Consider the following 20713-nt stretch of genomic DNA (forward strand, 5'->3'; position numbering starts at 1 on the left):
TCACTCATGACTGTATGGCCTGGCATGACTCCAACACCATCATTAAGTTTGCTGACGACACAACAGTGGTAGGCGTGATCACCAGCAACGATGAGACAGCCTATAGGCAGTGTCGTGCCAGGATAACAACCTCTCCCTCAACGTGATCAAGACAAAGGAAATGATTGTGGACTACAGGAAAAGGAGGACCGAGAACTCCCCCATTCTCATCGACAGGGCTGTAGTGGAGCAGGTTGAGAGCTTCAAGTTCCTTGGTGTCCACATCACCAACAAATTATCATGGTCCAAACACACCAAGACAGTTGTGAAGAGGGCATGACAAAACCTATTCCCCCTCAGGAGACTGAAAAGATTTGGCATGGGTTCTCAGATCCTCAAAAGTTCTACAGTTGCACCATCGCCAGCATCCTGACTGGTTGCATCACTGCCTAGTATGGCAACTGCTCAGCCTCCGACCGCATGGCACTACAGAGGGTAGTGCGTACGGCCCAGTACATCACTGGGGCCAAGCTTCCTGCCACCCAGGACCTCTATACCAGGCAGCGTCAGAGGAAGGCCCTAAAAATTGTCAAAGGCTTCAGCCACCCTAGTCATAGGGTACCGGAGCGCCAGGTCTAGGTCCAAAAGGCTTCTCAACAGCTTCTACCCCCAACCCATAAGACTCCTGAACAGAATAAAAGTAAGATAATAAGGTTTTAAAATACACTGTCCTGTAGATTGTAATGCAGCCTATCTCAGATAGGCCCGATCTTTCCAAACCCCTCTATTTCTATTTGGAAAATGTAAAATAATATATAGTGGGGGGGGGGGGGTATACAGTTAATATCCTAGGCAATCAATCAAACAATGTTTATACAATATTTTGACTCAAAGGGTAGCTCACAATGTAATTTGACTGACAAATTTAAATACCAATCTCAGCTCAAATTTGTAGTTGACTTGGACCAATGACTGTAAAGAGTGGAGAGAATGTCACTCCCCTGGAGCTGGACATCGAGCAGAGCTCTGCTGTGCTTTGGCCCATCAATGGAGGAAAGAACGTCATCTGTTTCATACATTTAGTTAGCTGCCAAATCAGTTCAGTTCTTCCATAAACTAGTATTTTTATCCCACAACACATTGTTTTTATAGCGCTGTCTCTTTTGTGTGCCAAATATGCATAAAAAAGACAACAGTCAGTGCCAGGAAATGTTGAAAGGGGAATTCGTGTAAAGGCAAGTGCTAGCCTTGCTATCTTGGTTAGCTAGATAGCTACAATTCTGATCAGCTAACTAGTTCAAGAAACCGAATTAAAACCAAAAATTCATATCCAAGTAAAGAAATATTCAATTGCAACCAGACGAGGGGCTATTTGAAGCAAACTCAATTTCTGCTAAAACGTAAGTAGAGAACTATTTCACTTTCAAGTGGATTGTATTTAGCCAACTTGCTAGCTAGCATGTTAGGTAACTAGCTAACGTTAACCAGCTAGCTAACGTTAACTAGCTAGTAACGTTAACTCGTCAAATTTCAGTCACACTCAATCATGACTTTCAGGCTAATTATTTGCTAGTTATGTGTGTAGTTAGTTATGGATACCATAGTTCATTTCATTTATATAGCGAAAACAATAAATGGCCATTGATTGAAGTCGACCTTTGCTTGTAGGTAACATACCGGTATTTGGCTAGTTGTTGTTGTTGACAACATAGMAAATGTCCCCACAGTACATTAGTTAGATAGCTAACTAGCCCATTGCCACAGGAGCCACACTGGTCCTTGTTGTTGGCTACAGAAAGCTAGCCAGCTAAGAATACACGCTAATTTGTTTGGCATCCATGTTGGACATAGAGGGGCTATAGACAGCCAGCAAGCTAGCTTTGATTGTGGTTATGCTATCTACCGTTACACTAATTTACTCTGTAACTTAACTCAAATAAACAACATTAGCTAACTACAAACATTGGTCGACTGCAATTCTCCTGGTAATTTAGCGGAAACCCCCCGCCTAAACTATAATGAGGGGTTTAAACCCTAAATGTAACACTAAACCTCCGAGATTTAGCCTATGGCAAGTTGTTTAACATAATGAACCATCGTGATTTTATTGTTCCTTATTAGCTATCCCAGGATCAACAGTGCCAGGACAGGTGGATATAGCTAGCTAAGCGAGGACTACAACCAAATGCAAACTGACATGGTGTGTTTTGTATCCTTGACTAACTTGTTGACCTTTGTAACTTGTGTGAAAGCAGTGGCCTTCAGTGGAACTCCTGTTGCCGGGGATGTATTTATTAGTTGGACRCCATTGCAAAACGTTTTACTCCAATCTGTTTGGTTCCAGGTGAATACACCCCATTTATGCAACACAATTGTGAACTGCACTTGTTGTCACACAGGTGTAGTCCCTTCATTCCATCTCAGAGAGAAAGTATTATTTCTAAAAACAAACAGGTGCAGCTAAAGACAAATAGTATATAACTGGTAGTTATATATATTGTACAACTATTAGGCTAAGTGCAAGTACTGGCAGGACCAGAAATGTTTAATTGTAGGCTAACTCTTCTCCACCACGTGAGATCTGAACGGTCACACCTGCTTAGATTATGGATGGGTGCACCATATGGTTCCCCCTTCAGGTTTCAGTGGAGGTGACTAGGGCTGTTGCGGTGACCGTATTATCGCCACACCGGCCATCACGAGTCATGAAGGCAGTCAAATTCCACATGACCGTTTAGTCACGGTAATTAGGCTTCTGCAAACTCTGATGCTGCTGCTGGTCATTAGTAGTCTAACAAACTTGCTAACTGCCTGGTACGCAGCACTCTATTCTCCCTCAAATCACTCTGACATCAATGCAAATGTATTTGAAAATCGAATCAAAAACTTCATGAGAGCTCAACATTTCTATAGGCTATGCAATTGCGGGAGAAAACAGAGTGATGGTCGCTAATAAAAAGAGGAGGATCCCATCAGCTTTCTATAGGCTAGGCCTACTATATTTATTTCTCAGTTTTCCTAATATTAAGCACATTGCTTATATTTACAACAGGAATATAGCCTTTCTGGCTGGCTACGGGGAAAAACATACTCCGTTTGTTATTTAAGTGCATAGRTGACATGTATTTTTTTCCCGCTGCCCCGTTTTGATACAGTTGCATGATAATGGTAAATTCTAAATCAAAACAAATGTCGCACATATGATTTAGTGTATGTGAAGACAATATTCAATTGAAAATAGTCTGATGGGTGACAATATTAGCCTATCACTTGTGAATTATATACTATCACTTGTGAATGATGTCCAGCGTAAGAAACAATGCCTTTTTTTGCGACTTGTTTGAATAATTTTTTATTTTTATTTTTCATCTTTATTTAACCAGGTAGGCCAGTTGAGAACAAGTTCTCATTTACAACTGCGACCTGGCCAAGATAAAGCAAAGCAGTGCGACACAAACAACAACACAGAGTTACACATGGAATAAACAAACGTTCAGTCAATAACACAATAGAAAAAAATGTATAGTCGAACACCTCATGTAGCCTAGCCCATAGGCCTATATGTTTTAATAAGGTTTGTATCGGAATTGGATAAGGACTCACGCAGTTGCGTCCCCGATGTGTCTGTCTTAACTTGTAGCCTATGAGAAAGACATAATCACGTGACGTAGAGCCGTGTGAGTGGGAGACACTTCGGCTTGCGCAGCACGCTCAGGGAGATGGTCACAACGCAACTCCAGGCTGCAAAAGGCATGGATTTTTAGGGTGCATTACGGTCACAAAGGGGATGCCACCGTGAAATTCGAGGCATTATCAAGTGCTTGTCAAAATGTGAATGAGAGGCTGATGAAGTGTGTAAATCCTGCGCAAAAAACAGAGCTCATGCCTTTCAAGTTACTTTTTTCAAATCATCATTACTCATCATGCAGCCTCACAATGTATTATAAAATCAAAACATATAGCCCAACGTTTGTAGAACTACTAAAGTTACATTAATAACTCTAAATTAAGCATATAGGAGTACCTATTTCTGTTTACCGCTCAGCACAGAATAGCCGCATGTGCGCACTCCCTCAAATCGTTTGGAGAAAATATATTTGATTCAGCTTTGTTCAATTGTATTGTTCATTCTATAAAATAATGCCACGGAATTATAAGCAAATCTTGCCTGCTAAATGAACTAGTGTCGCCCACAGCCATTTGGCACATCAGGACATAACATAAGGACAACTCAGAGTATGCTATTCTTTTCTTCTGAAATAGACTACATTTTCTTCATATCAGCTTTAGACCTGTCTAAAATAAATAATGGATTTATTGTGATGGTGTAGGCTACATTACATGGATGTATTAGACTTTTTTTAAAGGGTTTGTAGGCTATGTGTGGAAGCCAGGAGATGCTAAATGTGTTTATGTTAATTAACGGTCAATTACCGTGAGACTGTCAAGCAAATAACTGTCAATCACCGGCTGATGAAATTTCATGACCGCCACAGCCCTAGAGGTGACAATGACTTATTGTGTTGTTGGTACTGACCACTAACACCCTGGGGGAGGATCAGCTTTGTGGATGAAATTTAATCATCATTGACATGTTTATATTGACACTTTGGTGCAAAATGCTGCCCTTGTCCCACTGTAAACATCACTTCTCTCAGCCAGAGGGGAGGGGAAAGGGACGTTTGTTGGCCAGAAGCTCTCAACATCCTTGTGCTAGATGTAAACGTGACTGACCAGTGCCATCCTGTCACTGCCAACACAACAACCAAGTAGAATTCTGTTTAGTCTGCCTGTGTCAACTGTTAAATGTGTTGATGTAGCCTGAACCTTTCCAAGACAAAGCTGGGACATTGGCAGACTTTCATGTGTGTCAGATGGGAGCTATTACATTGATTATTATTCTGTTGAATCCACTTGCCTTTACATGAGTCGATAAATAGTCCTAGTCTATTGTAATATCCTTTATACAGAGGTCACTGACAAGAAGAGGGAGGAAAAAGGAAAGTAGCCTAAGTAGTTGCTGACAGTGATAAGTAAGTGATGCGATCATGGTCTGGAATGAAGGGAGATAGAGAAGTCTGATGTTCACGTCAATGACATCTTTTGAAATCCCATAARCCTGCAGTTCAAGAGGACCAGAGGCCTCATTCATTCTGCTGCCCTGTAAAGTGAACTGAGAACTGCAGGTCTTTCTCTTGTAGGCCCTGAATATGTATATTTTTTATGTTGGTGTAGATGGGTCACACTCATGATGACTGAGATTCTCTGATTAAGTGAAAGTGATTAGGCCTTAATAGCCCTGGGGCTTCAGATGACCTCTGGTGAGGTGGTGATGGAGTCAAAACAAACAGTGATGTCTACTTCCAAGAATGAGCCTTTCACATTCTTGGAAGGAAGGTAGCTCTCTGTTTGTTTTGATCCTGTCGCCTCAACTGCCATAGAGAATTAGTGGAAAGGGCAAGGGTATACCTAGTCAGTTGCACAATTGAATGCATTAAACCCAAATGAGTCTTCTGCATTTAACCCAACACCTCTGAATCAGAGATTAACCTCTAGGCTACCTGAGGCCTCAAGGTGTCGTAACGTCCTGTTATCCTTGGTCTCAGTAGTCCCTCATGAGGCTGATAGCCCAAATAGAGAGGATGGTACGTGGGAGATATATATTTTTTGCTGGCCTCTACTGATGGAGGAGAGGTTCATTGTTGATGTTCTTGACTCCTGGTCCTGGTTCTTATTGGTTAAGATGAAGTAGCCTAGTAGGTCTAGGCGTGTTCTCTTTTCACTGTATTTCAAAACATGTCATCCTTTTTTGTTGTTGCACAGAACCAAACACAACCCAGCTGCCGATTCAGTCTGTTATTCCCACTTAGCTCTAGAGCTGGTGTTTACGCTGGACGCGCACACATTTGGTCTCATTAATGGGATATGGAAAGCCAGCCTGTCGGTCTGACATGTTCATTGAACAGTATGGTTATTACCAGTGGTGTAACGTTTCTCAGTGTAGACTCTCGTTAGTTTTTTATCTTCTGAGAAATCTAGGGATATGGGCCCCAGTCTTACCAACTGGGTGAGTGTGGGTTTATGGGTGTGTGCATAATGCAAAGAAAGTAATCAAATCAAATTCATTTAAAGCCCTTCTAAATCAGCAGATGTCACAAAATGCTTATACAGAAACCCAACCTAGAACCCCGAACAGCAAGCAATGCAGATGTAGGAGCATGATGGCTAGGAAAAACTACCTAGAAAGGCAGGAGCCTAGGAAGAAACCTAGAGAGGAACCAGGCTGTGGCCAGAGGTGTGGCCAGTCCTCTTCTGGCAGTGCTAACCTAATCAGGGATGTTTGTGTCTGTGTGTCACTAATTAAGTCATAGCGTGTTGAGAGTTAGCTAGCTAACTTTTTAGTTTGGATCCTGCGACACAGTTGGCATCAGTTGCAGGGACTGCTTGTCTCTATCSAGTGATCCTGCTGACCAAGGACGGGTCTGAGGAGCTATTTGACAGTCTCTAGCACAGGTGAAAGATCTTTTAAACGAACAAATAGAGTTCTACAAGCAGTTGTTACAACAAGAAAATAGCTTCAAGTGTTTTGTCCAAATACTGGTGGATTCAACTAATAGTAGAATGGACAACTTGACCAGAGAGGTCCAGGACCTGAAGAACAGTTTGCAGTTCTCCCAGGGTCAGCTCGATGAGTTGAAACAGGAGAACGGAAAGGTGAGCGAGGACATAAGTTCTGTGTGAATCCATGATAACAAAGATTGATAAATCCGACTCGGGACAATCAAGGCAGAACAACATGGTTGTGGACGGAATTGCAGCATCTCAACATGAAACCTGGACTGTGTCTTGAGGACAAAGTGAGGGAAATGATCTCTGAGAAATTGAAGATGGACCACAGGACGATTGAGGTGTGGAGCGCAACCACAGGACTGGAAAACCCATCACTGGCCCAGGTGACAGGCCCAGGCCGATAGTGGTTAAGTTTCTGAGGTTCAAGGACAAGGTAGCTGTTCTGGAAAGAGCCAAGAACTTGAGAGGAACTTATATATTCCTCAATGAGGATTATCCTGAAGCTGTGCGCCAGAAGAGGAAAAAACTGATCCCATGAAATCTGCTAGAGCGAGTGGGGACATTGCTTACATCTGCTATGACCGGTTCATTGTCCACCCTCCCTCCCAGAAGCCTGGAAGGGATGAGAGAGCCAAGCCTATGGGTCCGTAGCTTCAACCCCACAGCAAACTCRCACACCAATTGATTAATGGCTGCTGAATGTATATATTGTTTTTCTCTTGCTTTGTTTGCTCTTTTCAGTATTATGTCTCTCTGATAAGCTACCCAGGAAAGGGCTGAAAATAGCCCATATGAATATTTGTAGCCTTGGAAATAAGGTTCATGAAATCAATAACTTGCTAACATCAGATAACATTCATATTTTAGTCATTTCTGAGACTCACTTAGATAATTAATTTGATACAGCAGTAGCAATTAGAGGTCGACCGATTTAAGATACCGATTATTGGAGGACCAAAAAAAGCCGATACCGATTAATCGGACGATTTTTATATATATATTTGTAATAATGACAATTACAACAATACTGAATGAACACTTTTATTTTAACTTAATATAATACATCAATAAAATAAATKTAGTCTCAAATAAATAATGAAACATGTTCAATTTGGTTTAAATAATAAATAAAGTGTTGGAGAAAGTAAAAGTGCAATATGTGCCATGTAAGAAAGCTAACGTTTAAGTTCCTTGCTCAGAACATGAACATATGAAAGCTGGTGGTTCCTTTTAACATGAGTCTTCAATATTCCCARGTAAGAAGTTTTAGGTTGTAGTTATTATAGGAATTATAGGACTATTTCTCTYTCTACCATTTGTATTTCATATACCTTTGACTATTGGATGTTCTTATAGGCACTATAGTATTGCCAGCCTAACCTCGGGAGTTGATAGGCTTGAAGTCATAAACAGCGCAATGCTTGAAGCATAGCGAAGAGCTGCTGGCAAATGCAGGAAGTGCTGTTTGAATGAATGCTTACGAGCCTGCTGCTGCCTACCACCGCTCAGTCAGACTGCTATATCAAATCATAGACTTAATTATAATATAATAACACACAGAAATATGAGCCTTAGGTCATTTAATATGGTCAAATCCGGAAACTATAATTTCGAAAACAAAACGTTTATTCTTTCAGTGAAATACGGAATCGTTCCGTATTTTATCTAACGGGTGGCATCCTTAAGTCTAAATATTGCTGTTACATTGCATAACCTTCAATGTTATGTCATAATTATGTACAATTCTGGCAAATTAATTACGGTCTTTGTTGGGAAGAAATGGTCTTCACACAGTTTGCAATGAGCCAGGCAGCCCAAACTGTTGCGTATACCCTGACTCTGCTTGCACAGAATGCAAGAGAAGTGACACAATTTTCCTAGTTAAAATAAATTCATGTTAGCAGGCAATATTAACTAGATATGCAGGTTTAAAAATATATACTTATTAGGAAAAAGGATTCTCCCCTTTTTTTTTTTGTTGTTGAAATGTTGACAATACAATTGGAGATATTTAATTTTATAAAGATTTGTAAATATGTGATTTATATATTGATTATTTATTGTTTGGGAATTTTTTTGCTTTTTTTTTTGTATCTCACATCTTCAAATAATATTTTTGCAGGAATCTCCTTGCGAATGATTTTGCCGAAGATGGTATCTCCGCCGGGCTGGGCAACCTGAGCTTTTGCTATCTCATCCGCCATGATTTTAAGAAAGACATTGATGTTTATGGTTAGGTACACATTGGTGCAACGACAGTGCTTTTTTTGCGAATGCGCTTGTTAAATCATCACCCGTTTGGCGAAGTAGGCTGTGATTCGATGATAAATTAACAGGCACTGCATTGATTATATGCAACGCTGGACAAGCTAGATAAACTAGTAATATCGTCAACCATGTGTAGTTAACTAGTGATTGTTAAGATTGATTGTTCTTTTATATGATAAGTTTAATGCTAGCTAGCAACTTACCTTGGCTCCTTGCTGCACTCGCGTAACAGGTAGTCAGCCTGCCACGCAGTCTCCTCGTGGAGTGCAATGTAATCGGCCATAATCGGTGTCCAAAAATGCCGATTACCGATTGTTATGAAAACTTGAAATCGCCCCTAATTAATCGACCATTCCGATTAATCGGTCGATCTCTAGTAGCAATATAAAGATATAATATCTATAGAAGAGACAGAAATGCTTGTGGGGTAGGTGTTGCTGTATATATTCAGAGCCAAATCTCTGTAATGCTTAGAGAATATCTTATGTCAAGTGTTATTGATGTGTTGTGGTTGCAGGTTCACTTGGCACATCTAAAGCTTTTTCTTTTGGGGTGTTGCTATAGGCCACCAAGTGCTAACAGTCAGTATCTAAATAAGGTGTGAAAGGCTTGATAGTGTATATGATGTAAACAGGGAGGTCTACATTCTTGGTGACCTGAATATTGACTGGTTTTCATCGAGCTGTCCTCAAGAGGAAGCTTCTTACTGTAACCAGTGCCTGTAATCTGGTTCAGGTTATTAATCAACCTACCAGGGTGTTTACAAATACTACAGGAACAAGATCATCCACATGTATTTTTGTGTTTTTTATTATATATATTTTTTTAACCCCTTATTCTCCCCAATTTTTCTTGGTATCCAATTGATAGTTATTCTTGTCCTATCGTTGCAACTCCTGTACGAGAGCCGTGCATCCTCCGAAACACAACCCAGTCAAGCCGCACTGCTCCTTAACACAATGCCCACTTAACCCGGAAGCCGTGTCAGCATGCGTTGCGCCCGGACCTGCCACAGGAGTCGCTAGTACGCGATGGAACAAGAACATCCCTGCTGGCAAGACCCTCCCCTAACCCGGACGATGCTGGGCCAATTGTGCGCCGCCCCATGGGTCTCCCGGTCACGGCCGGCTGCGACAGAGCCTGGACTCAAACCAGGATCTCTAGTGGAACAGTTAGCATTGCGATGCAGTGTCGATCACATTTTTACTAAAAGCTGTATACGTGCCCATTGAATGCAGTGATCACAAATAGTGGCTATATACAGGAAAGCCAGAGTTCCAACAGCTGGGCCTAAAATAGTGTATAAGAGATCATACAAAAGATTTTGCTGGGACTCTTATGTGGATGATGTTAAAAATATTTGTTGGTCTGATGTGATTAATGAGGAGCATTGCTGCACTTGATACATTTATGAAATTACTTCTTCCAATTATTGATAAACATTACATTTTACATTTTTTTACATTTTAGTCATTTAGCAGACGCTCTTATCCAGAGCGACTTACAGTAGAGTGCATACATTTTATAATTTTTTTTTTTTTACATACTGAGACAAGGATATCCCTACCGGCCAAACCCTCCCTACCGGCCAAACCCTCCCTAACCCGGACGACGCTATGCCAATTGTGCGTCGCCCCACGGATCTCCCGGTTGCGGCCGGCTGCGACAGAGCCTGGGCGCGAACCCAGCCCAGCCTGGGGGCGAACCCAGAGACTCTGGTGGCGCAGCTAGCACTGCGATGCAGTGCCCTAGACCACTGCGCCACCCGGGAGATAAACATGCACCTGTTAAGGCTCCATGGATTGATGAGGAATTGAAAAACTGTGTGGATGAAAGAGATGGGGCAAAGGAGTGGCTGATAAGTCTGGCTGCACATCAGACTAGCTGATTTACTGCAAATTGAGAAATGTGACTAAATTCAACAAAAAGAAGAAACTGTTTTATGAAGCCAAGATCAATGATATAAAGAATGATGGGAAAAAAAAAACTTTGGAGTACTTTAAATGAAATTATGGGCAGAAAGACAAATTCAACTCCATCTTTCATCAAATCAGATGGCTTATTCATCACAAAACCATTTGATGTTGCTAAATTACTTGGCGTTACCTTAGATTGTAAACTGTCATGGTCAAAACATATAGATTCAATGGTTGTAAAGATGGGGAGAGGTCTGTCCGTAATTAAGAGATGCGCTGCTTTTTTGACACCACACTTCAAAAAACAAGTTCTGCAGGCTCTAGTATAGTCTAATCTTGATTATTGTCCAGTCATGTGGTCCAGTGCTGCAAGAAAAKACCTCGTTAAGCTGCAGCTGGCCCAGAACAGAGTGGCACGTTTTGCTCTTCATTGTAATCAGCGGGCTGATATAAATACTATGCATGCCAGTCTCTCTTGGCTAAGAGTTGAGGAGAGACTGACTGCATCACATCTTTTTTATAAGAAAATTGTTTGCATAGTCAACTTACACACAGCTCTGACACACACCTACCCCACCAGACAGGACACCAGGGGTCACAGTCCCCAAATCCAGAACAAATTCAAGAAAGCATACAGTATTATATAGAGCACTTATTGGATGGAACTCTGATCCATCTCCTATTGCTCAAATAAACAGCAAACCTGGTTTCAAAAAACAGATAAAGCAACACCTCACGGCACAACGCCTCTCCCCTATTTGACCTAGATAGTTTGTGTGTATGTATTGATATGTAGGCTATGTGTACCTTTTAAAAAACAAATGTATGTAGTTCTGTTCTTGTCTATTTAATGTTCTGTATTATGTCATGTTTCATGGTTTGTGTGGACCACAGGAAGAGTAGCTGATGCTTTTGCAACAGCAAATGCTTATCCTTATAAAATACCCCAAAAATACCATGTCCTTGACAGTGTCACACAGACAGTCCTTTGGAGTTGAGTTTATTCAGGCAGTCTGCAAATCCATCTTTGGTCGTGCCAAAAATATTATGTTTGTTTATTGTATGGTTCACAAGAAAATATGAATGGCTTCTACCGGGCCACGATGCAAAAATGTTTGTCAAACAATTACTAGTTGACGTGATCGTTTATGATGTCATCAACGGAAATGGTGTCAACTGTGAGTAACTCCGCTCTGGCTGGCTCTCTATCTTCCAAATCTGATAGACCCGGTCTTCTCTGCCCATACGTGTCGAWACACGGAGTGTTGACTGGAGGGCTCAGAATAACTCTCAGATAAGTGTCAAGTGCTGGGTTACTTATAATGTTGAACAGGGTGTCTATGTAAAGTGTGTTGTGTATCTGTGGGGAAAGAGATGAACGTGTCGAGAGGTCAGATAAGTGAACTCAAAATCAATATAAAGTGAAGCCCTAACTTAACAACAMATTTTTAATTTTTTTATTTATTTCACCTTTATTTAACCAGGTAGGCCAGTTGAGAACAAGTTCTCGTTTACAACTGCGACCTGGCCAAGATTAAGCAAAGCAGTGCGACACAAACAACAACACAGAGTTACACATGGAATAAACAAACATACAGTCAATAATACAATAGAGAAAGTCTATATACAGTTTGTGCAAATGAGGTAGTATAAGGGGGGTGAGGCAATAAATGGGCCATAGTGGTGAAATTATTACAGTATGGCAAATTAAACACTGGGGTGATAGATGTGCAGAAGATGAGTGCAAGTAGCGGTACTGGGGTGCAAAATAAATAACAATATGGTGATGAGGTAGTTGGATGGGCTATTTACAGATTGGCTATGTACAGGTGCGGCATGTTCATTTGCTTTGAGGGTTGTGCACCATCTGAGTGTGTGCTGGTGTATGTTGTATGTGCAATGTTGGGTGTTTTAGTGTGGAGAGCCCGGGGAGTCACTCTGATATTCACACCATTTTACAATGAAGCCTCTGAGGACCCAGGTTCTCCCAAAGAGGATTATTTCTCCTCRTACAAGTGTTGATTTAACTTTTTGCCCTCTGAAAAACATTCCATCTAGCCTAATATTCAAGCCAGTTGAAGCGGCTCCAGCTTTCTGCATGGGAGAGAGACCTGCCTCTGGCCTGGTCATTCCTGGGAACACTTTTCACTGGGCCATTGGGAGCAGTTCACTTATTACTGTGTAAGAATGTGAAGTTTTCATGGGCTTGACTGTAGATTTGTTTGTGCGTGTGTTTGTATAGGCCTATATTTGGATGATGAAATTAGGATCCGCTCTTCATCTAAGGCCAGACTGTGATTTCATGATTAGGCTAGTTAGTGCCCTGCAGGGGTGTTTGTTCTGAAGGAGTGACTGAGGATTTAGAAATAGCTTTCTTCATCTTACCGTGAAGATGTCTACTTTGTTGGGGGGAAAAGGGCTGTGATTCACCTCAATTAAGCTAACGTTGACTACCGCTCAACGTTCAACATCATAGTGCCTTCCAAGTTCATCACTAAGCTAAGGACCCTGGGACTGAACACCTCCCTCTGCAACTGGATCCTGGACTTCCTGGCGGGCCGCCCCAGGCTGTGAGGGTAGGCAACAACACATCCGCCACGCTGACCATCAACAAGAAGGCCCCTCAGGGGTGCGTGCTTGGTCCCCTCCTGCACTCCCTGTTCACCCACGACTGCGTGGCCACACAAGACTCCAACACCATCATTAAGTTTGCCGACAACACAACGGTGGTCAGCCTGATCACAGWCAACTATGAGACAGCCTATAGGGAGGAGGTCAGAGACCTGGCAGTGTGGTGCCAGCACAACAACCTCTCCCTCAACGTCAGTTAGACAAAGGAGTTGATCTTAGACCACACATCAACGGGGCTGTACTGGAGTGGGTCTGGAGCTTCAAGGTCCTCGGTGTCCAAATCACTAAGGATTTATCATGCTCAACACACCAACACACTTTTGTGAAGAGGACACGACAATGCCTCTTCCCCTTCAGGAGGCTGAAAATATTTGGCATGGGCCCTCAGATCCTCAAAGTTCTACAGCTGCACCATTGAGAATATCTTGACTGGTTGTATCACCTCTTGGTTTGGCAACTGCTTGGCATCCAAACTCAAGGCGCTACTGAGGGTAGTGTATACGGCTCAGTACATCACTGGGGCTGATCTCCCTGCCATCCAGGACCTTTTATACCAGACGGTATCAGAGGAAGGCCCTAAAAATGGTCAGACTCCACCCACCCTAGTCATAGACTGTTCTCTCTGCTACCGCACGGCAAGCGGTACCGATGCACCAAGTCTGGAACCAACAGGACCCTGAACAGCTTCTACCCCAAGCCAAAACTGATAAATAGTTAGTTAACCGGACTATCTGCATTGACCCTTTTTAACACAAAATTTGACTTATCACATATCCTGCTGCTATTGTTTTATCTGTCACCTTAATTCCTAGTTATGTGTACATATCTACCTCAATTAGCGCGTAACCCTGCACAAATTTACTCTGTACTGGTACCCTGTGTATACAGTGCGTTCGGAAAGTATTCAGACCCCTTCCCTTCCATATTTTGTTACGTTACAGCCTTATTCTAAAATGGATTAAATAAAAATGTTCCCTCATCAATCTACACACAAAACCCCATAAATGTATAAAAAAAAATCTGAAAGGTTTGTAAATGTATTACAAATAATGTGTTCTTGCAGTCATCTTTGCAGGACGGCCACTCCTAGGGAGAGTAGCAACAGTGCTGAACTTTCTCCATTTATAAAAAATGTGTCTTACCGTGGACTGATGAACATCAAGGCTTTTAGAGATACTTTTGTAACCCTTTCCAGCTTTATGCAAGTCAACCATTCTTAATCTTAGGTCTTCTGAGATCTCGTTTGTTTGAGGCATGGTTCACATCAGGCAATGCTTCTTGTGAATAGCAAACTCAAATTTTGTGAGTTTTTTTATAGGGCAAGGCAGCTCTAACCAACATCTCTAATCTTGTCTCATTGATTGGACTCCAGGTTAGCTGACTCCTGACTCCAATTAGCTTTTGGAGAAGTCATTAGCCTAGGGGTTCACATACTTTTTCCAACCTACACTGTCAATGTTTAAAGGATGTATTTAAATGATGTATTCAATGTAGACAAGAAAAATACAATAATTTGTGTTATTAGTTTAAGCACTATGTTTGTCTATTGTTGTGACTTAGATGAAGATCAGATCAAATTTAATGACCAATTTATGCAGAAATCCAGGTAATTCCAAAGGGTTCACATACTTTTTCTTGCCACTGTATATATGCACACCTGTAGATATAGGTTACAAACTAAAGGTTACGTTTGTCTAGGCTTTACTTCTCCTTAGTTTCTCTGCTGATCTCCGTGGTCTTCTATGGTGGTTCTGAATACATCATGGGGCCAGTCCTAAATCACATTTTTTGTTAGTCATGCATTGAGGTCAATGGGAGACTAGCCTAAGTGAAATTTCATTTAGGTCAAAGTTATGATTTTCCCCCATGAGAGCTAGAGAAGAGCAGTGCCATGCATCCCTCCCTTTGGGCCGGCCACTGTTCAGAGGCTAATTTGCCACTGCATGGATCCAATGAGTAGATTACCAAATCTAGTTACCTTGTTAAAAGACACTATGAAGTCCCCATGGCCAGAGATTTTCGCTTCTCCCAGTTAGAGCGAGGAAGTGGACATTTTAAAGCTGGTCCTTCTTATAGGTTCCTGGAGAACCAGGGAGGAAGTCTGCCGTCAAGGTCACAAGGGTGTGTGTCTGTCTTTGTGTTGGCTGTGTGTCTGTGTTGGCTGGGTGCAGGAAAACAACACAGATGTGATGGTACTGAAAGGAAATAGTAGGGGACTGAGCTGTCCCACATGCTGTGAATTTAGAATGTCTCTCAGTAGTCCAGTGAGAATCCATACTACTGACAGAGAGGGATAAACACTTCCAGTAGTCCAGCGAGAATCCATACTACTGACAGAGAGGGATAACAATTCCAGTAGTCCAGTGAGAATCCATACTACTGACAGAGAGGATAAACACTTCCAGTAGTCCAGCGAGAATCCATACTACTGACAGAGAGGATAAACACTTCCAGTAGTCCAGCGAGAATCATACTACTGACAGAGAGGGATAAAACACTTCAGTAGTCAGCGAGAATCCATACTACTGACAGAGAGGGATAAACACTTCCAGTAGTCCAGCAGAATCCATACTACTGACAGAGAGGGATAAACACTTCCAGTAGTCCAGTGAGAATCCATACTACTGACAGAGAGGGATAAACACTTCTCCAGGAGTCCAGAGAATCCATACTACTGACAGAGAGGGAATAACACTTCCAGTAGTCCAGCGAGATCCATACTACTGACAGAGAGGTAACACTTCCAGTGTCCAGCGAGAATCCATACTACTGACAGAGAGGGATAAACACTTCCAGTAGTCCAGTGAGAATCCATACTACTGACAGAGAGGGATAAACAATTCCAGTAGTCCAGTGAGAATCCATACTACTGACAGAGAGGGATAAACAATTCCAGGTCTATGTTCTGTTCTATGTCTGGTCTAGTTACCCCAGTCCATGGGCCTGTACCAAGGACATGGACTGGAACTCTACCTCTTGGAGAGGGACCAGAAAGTCGTGGACAATGGACCGCAGCTCAAACACAAAGTCCGGGATATCAACTTCAAATAAATGTTGTTGAAATTCTATACAGAGAAATGAAATGTGATTTAATTATACCTCTATTTGAGGGACATGGACAATATCTACTTTGAAGACTACAATAAGCCACTGAGTATCATGRAAATAGCAGCGTAGTATGACATAACTTGGGGGCATTGTTAATTATGAGGCACTTCTCTGTATCTTGTCACCCTTCGAGTGGCTGCCTGCCCCTGGGGGGTGGGTGTGGACTGGGGCTGCATGGCGGTCACTTGTGGCCCTGTCCTGTTGTGGGATGCCCTCACCATCTTATCACATGGTGTTCATGGGWCAGCTGGTCTGGATGATGCCATGCAGGCTTTAAAGAGGGGATCTCTGAGTAGCTTGGAAATGCCTCTCTGTTTATCTTTTATTTAGAATGGATTCCCCCCGGCATGGCCCATTTTTAATATGTTATAGAACTGAACAGAAGTCATCAGTGAGATGCTGTCTGGCTGCTAGCTAACGCTTAGACCTGCATGACCCTGGTGGGGATGTGATGAGCATATAAATTGGCTCGGATTAGAGTGTGGTAATGGGAATGAAAGGGCCAAATCAACGTTTATTTGTCACATATGCAGAATACAGCAGGTGTAAACCGTACAGCGAAATGCTCTTAGTCAACAAATGCGGAGTTCAGTATTGGTGTGTATAGAAGAAGATGAGAATACTTATTTTGCATCATGACTTCATAATCCTATGAATGGTCCTCTCAGCACCCAAACCCAGCAGGTCCTCAATTCTGGGTCTCCAGGGGGGACCCTGTGCTGTAGCCAGCCCAAGTCTGGCTCACCCCTTCCCAGCAATGAAATAAAGAGCGGGCGTGTGCACTAAGATCACAGCTCTGCTGAGCGGCAGCTGGGCCCGCTCTGCCAATACCCTGCCCTCACTGACTGACTGACTCTGACCTTATGATTGACTGACTGATGCCTAGGAGATTAAATCAACTGGACACACACTAAGGCACACAGAGCATAATTTACATGTAAGGTACAGCTCTAGGCTATATGCTCCCTCTGATTCATGTAGCGGTCACACACAGCTCTTAAGATACACATATGATCTTAAATATCATATTTTTGTCCCAAACCTTCAATTAATGATTGATAGTGAGAAAGTAGACAAGTTGTCCAGAAAATTTGGGACACATGTTAATCATTGGTGATGAGTCTTGTATTACCAAACAGATGAAGTTGTAGTCTTCATTGGCAGCGCTCATCACTGTAGGAATTGCCCTAAGGAAAAGAGGTATATCTGAATCTAAAAACCATCTTTGGTAATAAATCCCACTGAGCAGGCTATTCCTTAAATTGAATTGAATGTGCTGTGATTAAATAAATTAAATTAAACAGTGCTGTGATTAAATGAATTGATATCCAGGTGACTCACTGAGAGCTGTGTAATATGTTTGGGGGAGGTGGGACATGAATCCAAGCTGAGAGGTGTTATTACCTTACACTTGTTGTTGAAATACACTGGCTTACACTTAAACACAAGGATTCAGGGGGAGATAGGGTGACGACTGAAGTGTGTGTGTGTGTTGTTTATTTCCACAACACTCCTGTCATTTCAGCAAAGGAACAGTGCATGGTCAGGGGTTTGCTATGCAGCACTGCTGGAGCTCTCTGTCGAAACCACTTGGCTGCCACTCCAAGCCCTGTAACCATAGAGATGGAACACATGACATCAGCCCCAGAGCTGAAGCAGTCCTGTGGTTACATCACTGCAGTGCCACTGACTTCAAGAGTTTTCTGTAGTATTGTGTGGGAGAGCGAGAGAAAGGGAACATCTTGTAGTATGGGAACAGCTTTCAATTCATACACCATTTTATATCAGATATGTTTAGCAAGATAGGAATAACTTAAACAGGACAGTATGGTCTGCTTTTTGAGATAGGTAAACAAGAACAGGCAACTATCTGATTTGAGCTTATATGTTTCAAGGATGCCTTGCAGCAGGGCTCAATGCTGACCTTTTTTTTGTTGAAAAATGTAGGCGCACACAGAAATTTAGGAGCACAATGCAAAATATTAAAAGTAATAAAGCTAGAATCCTTTAAATGTTATTAGCGCACTGGTGCTCCTAAATAAAGATTCCAGGTCGCGCAGCAAAATCTTTAGGTGCATATGCGAGTAAAATGGTCGCACTGTAGAGTCCTGCTTGCAGTAATTTACAGTACTGTACAGCCTGTTTGCATTAGTCTTGTAACTGTATCCAGTCTACCTGCTGTGCAAGCAACGGCTGATTGGAGAGTAATAGTAATCTATATTAGAGTATTATATCAGTGACCCTATTCACCGCTCTGATTCAACAGGGCTTGAGGCTTTGTTGTCATTGCCGTAACAACCAGGAAAAAAAGAACACGCTATAAATGGACAAACATGAGAGGATGAAAGTCAGAGTGGGTGTTTGCTGTGGAACAAAGCCCTGTGCTGCTGGCCCCGGACATCAGAGGTTTGTAAAGCCCAACCGTTTTGTCCCTGCGATGCCCGTCGTCAAAGAAACACACTTCAAACGGACAACACCGTCGCTCACTTCCTCCCCTTGACATTGCCTGATTAAGCGGTGTGTGTTTGGTGCTTGTCACACCACACACACACACATACACCTTCTCATACTCACACACACGCGCGCACACACACACATCCATAAGCAATGAGCAGAGCTGGGTTATCAAATCCAATTATTTTCGTCACATGCTTCGTAAACAACAGGTGTAGCCTAACAGTGAAATGCTTACTTACGAGCCCTTTCCAACAACGCAGAGAAAATAAATAAAATAAAAGTAATAACACATAATAATACACAATGAGTAATGAAAATTTTGCTATATACACGGGATACCATTACCAAGTCTGTGCAAGGGTACGAGGTAATTTACAGTTGAAGTCGGAAGTTTACATACACCTTAGTCAAATACAGTGGGGCAAAAAAGTATTTAGTCAGCCACCAATTGTGCAAGTTCTTCCACTTAAAAAGATGAGAGGCATGTAATTTTCATCATAGGTACACTTCAACTATGACAGACAAAATGAGAAAAAAAATCCAGAAAATCACATTGTAGGATTTTTTATGAATTTATTTGCAAATTATGGTGGAAAATAAGTATTTGGTCAATAACAAACAAGCAAGATKTCTGGCTCTCACAGACCTGTAACTTCTTATTTAAGAGGCTCCTCTGTCCTCCACTCGTTACCTGTATTAATGGCACCTGTTTGAACTTGTTATCAGTATAAAAGACACCTGTCCACAACCTCAAACAGTCACACTCCAAACTCCACTATGGCCAAGACCAAAGAGCTGTCAAAGGACACCAGAAACAAAATTGTAGACCTGCACCAGGCTGGGAAGACTGAATCTGCAATAGGTAAGCAGCTTGGTTTGAAGAAATCAACTGTGGGAGCAATTATTARGAAATGGAAGACATACAAGACCACTGATAATYTCCCTCGATCTGGGGCTCCACGCAAGATCTCACCCCGTGGGGTCAAAATAATCACAAGAACGGTGAGCAAAAATCCCAGAACCACACGGGGGGACCTAGTGAATGACCTGCAGAGAGCTGGGACAAAAGTAACAAAGCCTACCATCAGTAACACACTACGCCGCCAGGGACTCAAATCCTGCAGTGCCAGACGTGTCCCCCTGCTTAAGCCAGTACATGTCCAGGCCCGTCTGAAGTTTGCTAGAGAGCATTTGGATGATCCAGAAGAAGATTGGGAGAATGTCGTATGGTCAGATGAAACCAAAATATAACTTTTTGGTAAAAACTCAACTCGTCGTGTTTAGAGGACAAAGAATGCCGAGTTGCATCCAAAGAACATCATACCTACTGTGAAGCATGGGGGTGGAAACATCATGCTTTGGGGCTGTTTTTCTGCAAAGGGACCAGGACGACTGATCCGTGTAAAGGACAGAATGAATGGGGCCATGTATCGTGAGATTTTGAGTGAAAACCTCCTTCCATCAGCAAGGGCATTGAAGATGAAACGTGGCTGGGTCTTTCAGCATGACAACGATCCCAAACACACCGCCCGGGCAACGAAGGAGTGGCTTCGTAAGAAGCATTTCAAGGTCCTGGAGTGGCCTAGCCAGTCTCCAGATCTCAACCCCATAGAAAATCTCAACCCCGTTGAAAGTCCGTGTTGCCCAGCAACAGCCCCAAAACATCACTGCTCTAGAGGAGATCTGCATGGAGGAATGGGCCAAAATACCAGCAACAGTGTGTGAAAACCTTGTGAAGACTTACAGAAAACGTTTGACCTCTGTCATTGCCAACAAAGGGTATA

The 20713-nt window shown here is 42.3% G+C and overlaps 1 protein-coding gene across 5 annotated transcripts in view; it reads left to right on the plus strand.

Annotated features, from left to right (window-relative positions):
* The first annotated feature begins 990 nt into the window (after positions 1-990).
* Positions 991-20713, plus strand: part of ppm1ba (protein phosphatase, Mg2+/Mn2+ dependent, 1Ba) — a 44726-nt gene continuing 25003 nt past the window's right edge. For 4 of the 5 annotated variants that reach the window (XM_023993561.1, XM_023993559.1, XM_023993562.1 and 1 more), the window contains exon 1: positions 991-1379. The gene's annotated coding sequence lies outside the window, so the exon portion shown is untranslated. Of the gene's footprint in view, positions 1380-2234; positions 2324-20713 lie in introns of all 5 variants that reach the window. The other variant, XM_023993560.1, reaches the window with a different exon arrangement.

The sequence above is a fragment of the Salvelinus sp. IW2-2015 genome, linkage group LG8, assembly GCF_002910315.2.
Source record: "Salvelinus sp. IW2-2015 linkage group LG8, ASM291031v2, whole genome shotgun sequence".
Lineage (NCBI taxonomy): Eukaryota > Metazoa > Chordata > Actinopteri > Salmoniformes > Salmonidae > Salvelinus > Salvelinus sp. IW2-2015.